The sequence below is a fragment of the Vulpes lagopus genome, chromosome 15, assembly GCF_018345385.1.
Source record: "Vulpes lagopus strain Blue_001 chromosome 15, ASM1834538v1, whole genome shotgun sequence".
In the NCBI taxonomy this organism is placed as follows: domain Eukaryota; kingdom Metazoa; phylum Chordata; class Mammalia; order Carnivora; family Canidae; genus Vulpes; species Vulpes lagopus.
This window is the reverse complement of record NC_054838.1, coordinates 15,975,736-15,985,696: the sequence shown is the minus strand read 5'-3', so window position 1 is coordinate 15,985,696 and position 9,961 is coordinate 15,975,736. Positions and strand designations below refer to the sequence as shown.

Genomic DNA, 9,961 nt, shown 5'->3' with positions numbered 1-9,961 from the left:
GAATAGGATCCTGCCTAATGAAGGACCTGCACTCTCCGTCTCCACATCCTAAAAGTTGAAACATAAACCTGCTCAGGTCCAGCTATAAAAGACAAGGTTGCTCTGGAGTGTCCTGGATTTCATGCCCCTTCCTCATCTGCCAAGAATGGTTACCACCCTGCCTCAGGTTCATCTCTCATTGGGAACTTCCAGCTCTGCTAGGTAAGGAGTGAGAGATCCTGCAACAAGTGCTCAAAACAAGACTAACTTGTCCTGATTCACAAGGAGAGGTCTCCATTTCTAGAAGAAGCAAACCCAATCAGTGAAGAATACAATTCGGGAGTTTTTAAACACTGAAAATATTCCAGGAGCCAGGCCCAGACTGTCTTAAGCAGCTCCACACTTGGCATTGGGAGCCAGCAATCATCATTTTACCTGAACAAATGGCATCCTAATGTTTAGTCTTAGAAGGATGGCCCCATATGCTTTGAACCAAAAACTAGGAAGACACTTTTATTATTATTTTATTAAAGATTTTATTTATTTACTCATGAGAGACAGAGAGAGAGAGAGGCAGAGACACAGGCAGAGGGAGAAGCAGGCTCCACGCAGGGAGCCCGAAGCGGGACTCGATCCCGGGTATCCAGGATCAGGCCCTGGGCTGAAGGCGGCGCTAAACCGCTGAGCCAGCCCGGCTGCCAGGAAGACACTTTTACAAGAGAGAGTTTCTTTTCTGATTTGTGAATGTACTTAAAGGAAAAGTCTCCTGACAACCTATAACTCATATCACATTTGGTTTTCATTCAACAAAATCCGCTGACATGGGGGCGGCGGCGCAGGCGGACCGCAGCTCTTTGTGCGCAACCTGGAGACGAAGGTGACAGAGGAGCTCCTCTTCGAGCTTTTCCACCAGGCTGGGCCTGTAGTAAAAGTGAAAATCCCAAAAGATAAGGATGGTAAACCAAAGCAGTTTGCATTTGTGAATTTCAAGCACAAAGTGTCTGTTCCTTATGCATGAACCTACTTAATGAATCAAACTTTTTGGGAGGCCCATCAAAATTCAGTTTAGATCAGGAAGTAGCCATGCCTCACAGGATGTCAATTTGTTGTATCCCCAGCATCATCTTGGAAACTCAAGCCCTACCTCTACATCTCCTAGCAGGTATGAAAGGACTGTGGATAATATGACTCCATCAGCACAGATAATTCAGAGATCTTTCTCTTCTCCAGAAAATTTTCAGAGACAAGCAGTGATGAAGAGTGTTTTGAGACAGATGTCCTATGGTGGGAAATTTGGTTCTCCACACCTGGATCCATCAGGATTTTCCCCATCACATAGTCACAGTTTTAACCAGTCTTCAAGCTCCCAGTGGCGCCAAGATACACCATCATCACACCGTAAAGGCAGACAGAATTCTCATCCCTATATACCAGATAGACATTATAGCCGAGAACAGCGTTACGGTGATCACGGGTCTGACCATCATTACAGAGGAAGCAGAGAACTGTTGGGGATTTACCCCAAAGATTCAGATGCAATGAAATGTCGGGACACCTGCACCCCGCTGTTTCTATCAGCAATGGCCACAATAGCCAAACTGTGGAAGGAGCCTCGGTGTCCATCGAAAGATGAATGGATAAAGAAGATGTGGTTTATGTATACAATGGAATATTACTCAGCAATTAGAAACGACAAATACCCACCATTTGCTTCAACGTGGATGGAACTGGAGGGTATTATGCTGAGTGAAATAAGTCAATCGGAGAGGGACAAACAGTGTATGTTCTCATTCATTTGGGGAATATGAATAATGGTGAAAGGGAATATAAAGGAAGGGAGAAGAAATGTTGGGAAATATCAGGAAGGGAGACAGAACATAAAGACTCCTAACTCGGGGAAACGAACTAGGGGTGGTGGAAGGGGAGGAGGGCGGGTGTTGGAGGGGAAGGGGTGACGGGCACTGAGGTGGACACTTGATGGGATGAGCACTGGGTGTTTTTCTGTATGTTGGTAAATTGAACACCAATAAAAATTAATTAAAAAAAAAAAAAAAACAAAAAACAGAGGAAGCAGAGATGACTACTTCCATGAAGATAGAAGTCCCGAAGGCTGGAGCCATGACTATGATAACAGAAGAGACAGTAACTGAGATGGAAAATGGTGTTCATCGACACTAACAAGTATTAAAAGGACGATGTTGTTATAGGGTCATTCTAGGCCCTTTTGGCTCAGTTGGCCTGGAAATGTTTTGTTAAACTGTGCAGAGCAGCTTTACAAGTTGCCACTTTATCAAAATTTTAAAACCTATAGCTAGTCTAATACATAAATAAGAGTTGTGGTTCCAATTTTATTACATTAATAACCTTTCACCTCAGGGTTTTATGAAGAGGAAAGGGTTTTATGCAAAATAAAGTGCCACAATTCCTAATCATTTTAGACACTTGAGGAAGGGATGTATTATATGAGTTGTATTATAAAGCAAATATTTTAATTATCTGTTATCTTTTTTTTATCTTTTTGTATTGCAAAAAGTTTCTTGTTAGTGAATCAAATTTTGGTTGTATAATAGAAAACATTCGAGTTTGGTAATCTGAAATGACTATCAGTATTTTGTTAATGAGAAAATGTAATTTCAGTGATACAGTTTACTTAGAAAGCTTATTGGTAAAGTTTGGGGATAAATCATACAGGACTTCTTAGAGAATTTTTAGTGTAAGTTCTGTGACATGGTCTTTTGAGTTTTACTCTTAGTGAACATAAAATTGTAAATTTATATATGCTATCTCATTCTAAAATTTTAGAATTTGCTCATTAAATCATTTTGATGTATAACTAAAGTCTCTCAGGAAGTTAAATATTTCTAAATGTATTTTTTACATTAAAAATACAGTGTTAATATAAATCCCCCTTTTCAGGAAGAACACAAATGTAAATGCATAGTCGGATAAAAATGGTAAAATGTTTTACTGAAAGTATGCTTTTTTGAGGGAAAAAAATAAAATAAAAATAAAATAAAATAAAATAAAATAAAATAAATAAAAAAAAATAAAAAAAAATGTTTTACTGAAAGTATGCTTTTTTGAGGGAAAAAAAGGTTCATGAAGCCTTTACGTGCTGCCTCTATCACTCACATTTAAAAAATTTTAACATTATCAAAGTGCCCAGGACATGTGTACAAGGATACATTTTATTATGAAGCTTGTACAGGTTCTTTTGTGGTTTGAACATTTGAAAGAATTTAGTCTTAAACATTTTCTGACTTAAAAATTTTTAATCTTGTTTAACAGAACTTTTGTGTATCAAGATGCAGTTTTCCTTTTGTTGTAGAACTTGTTTATAAAAAAAAAATCATTCCTTGAAAAATTTGGATCCTTTTTAGTATTAACTACAGCATTTGTACTCTGTTGCTTTTTAATACATTGAAAACATAAAAAAATCCTTTCTATAAATAAAAATAGAATCACATGATATTGAAATTGTGCTCCCCTCCAATTAACTTGCCAAGGCAGGCTCAGATCTGAATGCCTTCTCCTAAAGTAGTGAATCTCAACATGTGATCACCTATTGTGCTGGTTTTAAATATCGGCTCCATGATTCTGCTTCAGATTGGAGGTAGTAGAACGCAGACTTCGATCTTTTCTAATGAGCTTTCTAAGAAATTCCCACTGCAATTTGAGAACCACTGCTCTAAGTAGAGAAAGGCAAAAACAAAACAAAACCAAAAAACCCACCCCAAAACCCCTCAATCAATTCTAAAAGTAAAAAAGTTTTGGAATCCCCCAAATGCCTATAACGTCTCTCAAAAAATAGATGGTTCAAGTACTCGCAAAACATTGTTAGTATGTTCTAAACAGGGAAACAAAGATGAGAATAATTCCTCAAAACATAGGAATATTAAATGCAAAAAGATGATGGTTTGTCCTTGGTGCAGAAGTGGGAGATGAGTTTAAAGGCGGAGATGTTCAGTTTTACTGGGTGCTCTCTCCAGCTACCAGCTATAGGAGCAGACTGAAGCTAGGGGAGGAGACAGCAGCCAGCCATGATTCTGGCCCTGGAAGCAGAGGCACAGGAGTGTTCTATCTGTGCAGGAGGCACCTCACTTTTGCTTGGGCATTTATCATCCTCCATGCAGCTTCATGCTTCAGTAGATGCTCCGCATCATCAGGGGGGTGATTCTGCTTAATGTGAGCCATCACAGATCCCATTCCCCTTTCCAGCTGTGGGTTTAGGTATGTGACCAAATCAAGCCAATGAGATGAGAAGGCAACTTCTGCTGAGGGGCTTCTGGACAAGTTGTCCTCCCTATAAAGCAAGAGAAGTGGTAAAAGAACCACTTTTTCTTGTTCTGCACCTTGTGGGGTCTGGCTATGATGCCTGGAACTGCAGCAGCCATCTTGCTACCAGTCTAAGGCCAAGTTTGGGACAGAATCAAGAGGCAGAGCTGAGTCCTAAAGCTTGGAGCCAACCTGTCTCTGGGTTTCTAATTTTGTGAGATAATAATGGTCTTTATCACTTAGGACACTTTGAATTAAGTTCCTATTAAACTGCACCAAGGGTATCCTAATGGCAAGAGGGAACTTTTAAAACCCCAATTCTCAGTGTGATACATTGAAATTGATACGTGTGAAATCAGACAGAAAAATTTTTATTATTGTAAGAGTTGGCACTAGAATTCCACTAGAATTCCTTCAAGGGTGAGAACTGCTTTGTTGGGAAAAACAAATGGAAAATTGTCAGGATAGAACGTGGAGCATCAACAATCTGAGTGTTAACTGGCAGAGAAGAGTAAGATGGGGGACAGCTCTGCACAGTAAAGGAGAAAGGAGATTTCTAGATACTCTGGAGGAAAACATGATGGAAATAAGAGAAAGAAGCCAACAAGAAAGCTTTGGGATGTGTGATATGCCCCCTCTCCCTCCGCTAGGTTTACAAATATTCACTGAGTGGATCTTTTGTGGACAGCAGTGAAGGGCTGAATTGTGTCTGCAGGTTGAATCAGGATGGCTCACAGAGTTGCAAGAGCCCAGAAGCAGAAGCACCAGAAGAGTTCATGGCAGATTTACTTTGGACTTCCCTGGACTGTGGAATCGAGGATTGAAAGCAATCTTTTCCAGAGTTCAAATACTAAGGAGGCTCCTGCTGACAACTGAGTTACAGAGACCTAGGAAAGCCTGTTTGAGGAGAAGGCCAAAGGCTTAATCAAGACCTCTCTATATTGCAGCTTGTCGGTAGAGGTGCAAAAATTCCAGATGGTGTGCAAAAGAAGAAGAAAAAAAAGTAAAACCTGATCCAACGTCCAGCATTTGAGGAGTGGGGTATTCCTGTAAAGTGGAGTAGCCAAAGCTACTAAATAAGTATAGAGCCATTCCTGCAGAACCAGCAATGACTTAACTAGTAAGCATGGGAGACTATGGGCCCAACTGCCATGAGCTCTGGGAGAAGAGGTGGTGGTGGTCTCTTGCTCTGTCCGGGCCTGGGCCGTGTGCCTGAACGTGCATCTGGAATATAATAGGGGGTTTGCTGAGGTTGTCCAAACCTGCCCCCCACTCTCCATTCTCATGGAAAGAACAATGGAAAAGTGAATTAGAAGAGATTCAAGAAGCATCTCTAGGGATTTCAGAAGACCCGCAAGGACACAGGACCAGTATTTTCATATCTTTCTTACAACCGAAGCTTGGGTCTTGGAAAACATGAGAGGCTTTGAGGAAGAAGCTCTGGTACAGGGATCAGGCCAGAGGGTGGAATTTGCAATTCTTGGACTCTAGTACCTGAATAAGATAGAAAACAAGCTTGCCCGGATACTTGCCTATCTGACCCAAGAGTCCTGAGTATGGACTAGAATGGAGAAAGTGTCCAGTGAAAATGCACAACACGGCAGGATCCATAACGAACTCTTGGCTTCAGGGCACCATTCCAGCTGTTGTGGACTTGGGCTTTCCTGTCCTCATGCTCACCACCAACTTATTTTAGACCCATGCTATTGAGGGACAGGAGACAATTGCTGCTTACTCCTTGGTCACCACATGTGCCATTCAGAATCCTCTGTGTGTCACTTCCTCCAGTGCTTGTCCAGCCTGGGGTAGGAGGGGCAGTCCTGGTCCCCAGCCTCTCTTGCTCATCTTGGTCTAAGTAACCATTCACACACTCTGACTCCTAACCTGTGAAACCCACCCCAACATCTCTATCTGGACCATTGCAGCAGCCTCCAGTTTGCCCTCCCCTCCCACGTTCAACCTCTACCACATGAATCCATAACTACAGAAAGCTACTTGATCAGTCTTCTTAAGACACAATTTGGATCAGGTTGTTGACTTGATCTAAACATCTTCAACGTCATCCTCATCACTTACAGAATAAAAGTTAAGTCCTTTAGTGGGACATCTAGAATTCTATACAATCTAAGCACAACTTTCTAGTTTCATTTCCTGTTCTATTTCCACATAAACCCTCTACCCCATGCTCAAGTCACACCTAAACACTTGTTCTCCCATAATACTCTACATGTTCTGAACTTCCTATGTTTTCTCAATCTATTCTTTCCACCCTGAAGCCCTCCTCCCTCTCTGCACCCATTGAAATTCTAGCCATTCCTCAAAGCTCAAGACAAGTACCACCTCCACCATGAAGTCTTTCTAGTTGGAAGTAAATTCTCATTTCTCTCTGCCTCTTAACACTTGTCATCATCTAGAAAACCACCCCTGTCTATCTCTCTCTCTGCCTATGTTTCAGTGAATTTTTCCTTGTCCTTTTTTTAAAGATTTATTTATTAATTTAAGAGGGAGAGAGAGAGTGAGGGAAGGAGCAGAGGGAGAGAATCTTCAAGCAAACTCCCTGCCGAGCATGGAGCCCAACACAGGGCTCAATCTCACACCCATGAGATCATGACCTGAGCTGAAACCAAGAGTTGGACACCTAACTGACTGAGCCACCCAGGTACCCCTTTCCTTGTCTTTTTAAACTTTTATTTGAATGTAAATTCCTTGAGGGTTGTACCGTGTATTAAATTGCTAACATGGTGTGTATATTCAATAAATATTTGCTAAAACTAAGCTGAGCTGGGATCCCTGGGTGGCGCAGCGGTTTAGCGCCTGCCTTTGGCCCAGGGTGCGATCCTGGAGACCCGGGATCAAATCCCATGTCGGGCTCCCGGTGCATGGAGCCTGCTTCTCCCTCTGCCTGTGTCTCTGCCTCTCTCTCTCTCTATGTGACTATCATAAATAAATAAAAATTTAAAAAAAAACACAATCACACACTTTAAAAAAACAAAACTGAGCTGAGCTAAAAGATCAAATTAGAAAGGAAATTCTAGGATAATTAATAGAAAAGAGAAAAAAGAGAGACCTGTCCCTATGTCCTACTCAAAGCCAGCCTGCCCTCAAGAATGATACTAAGGGAAAGCTGCAGTGCCCCCAGGCTTGGCCACACACCAAGGGCTCACTACTATCTCTAGCCACACAAATCCTGCCACAATGTTTAGAGGCATAGCCTTGACCTGGTGCGAAGCAAACATGACAACTCTCCAAACTACAGGTCACTGGGGTGCTGAGAGACTGAAACATTAATGCCAGAAATGGGCATCCCAGACACTCAAGCTCCCCACTCTCAGGGCAGAGACTTCCTGAATACGGCTCCCCTTGGAGGAGGGGAAGTGAGAAGCAGCGATGACATTGGGCTCCAGTGAATAGCTTTGTGGATTTGGGTGTGGAGAGGTTATGGAGGTCATGAAAGATCTTCCATCCCACTCTACATATACCTCAACATCCCTCTGTTTTCAGCTTTCCTATTTCCATTGGTGTGGCATAGAAAAGCTCAGTTGTCAGCTACTGGGTACTGCTTATAATCTTGCCTCCAGGGAGGCCTGGGTGGCTCAGCGGTTGATCGAGTCCCACATTGGGCTCCCTGCATGGAGCTTGCTTCTCCCTCTGCCTACGTCTCTGCCTCTCTCTCTCTCTCTCTCTCTCTCTGTCTCTCTTGAAAAAATGAATAAAATCTTAAAAAAAAAAAAAAACACCTTGCCTCCATAGAAGCCCACCTTTTCTACAGAACAGAGAGGGTAGTAGGCCACCCTCTCCTCCATTCTGTAGGATTAAATTCCCAGCGATCTTGGAATTTGCTGTGAAGCATGAAACTCCTTCATATTGACTTGGGTTGGAGATATGACAAGAGGAATTGAACAGAGTCAGGATCTGGCCCTGGCTCTCAGTCCTAGGGATCCAACATGGACACCAGGCTCAAGTATACTCTGTCTGACACCTGGGAGTTTATCATCACCACCATCACTACCTCATAACCACTGCTACCACTGGTTAGGGAAAAGGGAAAACAAAAATCTTTTCACAATTAGCTCCTACACATGAACTTGGAGGCTTATAAGGTCACCCATAGACCTACCACTACTAGTGACTAGATACAACAGTATTTCAAGTAGAATGAGGTTCACTGCATAAGTTTGAATGGTCACCATTTAATTCCATTAAAATCCCATCAATAATCAGAGCTTTATAAGACCCCCCTGACAGATAATGATAGCTTACTATTATGGGTTGAATTACACTGCACCAAAATTCACGTTAAAGTCCTAACACCCAAGTACTACAGAATGTGACCATATTTGGAAATAGGGTTGTTGTAGATGTAATTAGTTAAGATGAGGTCACTAGGGTGGGCCCTAATCCAATGACTCCTTATTAAAAAAAAAAAAAGAAGAAAGAAAGGAAATTTGGATACAGAGACACATATGCAGGGAAAGAACCATGTAAAGAAACGTAGGGAAAACATGGCCATTTCCAAGCCAAAGAAAAAGGGCTGGACATTTCCACAGACTGCAGGAAGAATCAACCCCACAGTCATCTTGATTTTGAACTTCTAGCCTCCAGAGCTGTGAGGCAAAATATTTCTGTTGTTTGAGCCATTCACTTTGTGATACTTTATTATGGCAGCTCTAATAAACTAATACACTTGCCATTTAAAAATTCTCACTATAAGTCATGATCACTAATTTCACTTAATTCTTAAAACAACCCAATAGGTTAGGTACTTTTATTTATCTTCATTTTCCAAATGAGGACTCTAAGGCTATGAAAGATTAAAAAAGCTTGCCCAGACTATTAAGTTGCAGAGCCGAGATTTGACCTCTGCTGCCTATGAAATCCCTATTCTTTTTTACACCATCTACCACTGTCTCAGACGGAGGGATATCCTTATGAATTATACTATCGTGTGTCCCGGGCTTGTGTGAACTATGCCTGGTTATTTTACTGTCTGTGTGGACATGTTCAATTCACTATTGTCAACACAATGGGCTTCCTGCCATGCCACTCATGATAGACAACAGTTGGCAAATCCCGGATGGCCACCCAGGAGCCAGGATAGCCAACAGGCCCGTAAGGGCTGACAGCTGAGGCTTAGCTGGCAGAAGGAGGTGGGAGGGTGAGGCCAATATTCATGAATCTGACAGGCTCCTTTACAGTTCTACAGAGTGAGTGGCTCCGGGCACTAAGAGAAGCCCATAAGAACCCATGGTAGTTAGGAAACAGATGGGCAGTTATGTGAAATTGAGCCTGGAGAGGAACAGGCACAGAATAGGGGCAGAAATGCAAGATCTAAAACCAAGAAGGCTTCAATTCAAGCTCAAAAGGACACCAGGGCTGGTCAGAAGGTGGGCTAGGGAATGGCCATAGGAGCCCCTCAGGGAAGATGTTGCCTGAGTCAGAAGTAACTGGTCTCTGAAGCTGATTCCCATCAGTCTGACTTTGATGGGATTAAGGTAGAGAAGAGAAGAGGCTTCTTGCCCAACCACAAGAAAAATAACTGCCCTCATGCAAATGAAGCTAATGGGAAACATCTTGTGTAAGGTGGTTCACCCAGCTGTAGACTTAGAGCCATTCTGGCTTTCATTTGGGTTTCCTCTGCCCCTATTATTTCTAATTCAAGTCCAAGGATCATGAAAGGCCTTTAACAGCTCTGAACAGAACATACCTT

The 9,961-nt window shown here is 42.1% G+C and overlaps 1 pseudogene; it reads left to right on the top strand.

Moving 5' to 3' along the window:
• The first annotated feature begins 799 nt into the window (after positions 1–799).
• Positions 800–5,078, top strand: LOC121476568 (annotated as a pseudogene).
• Positions 5,079–9,961: the final 4,883 nt, after the last annotated feature.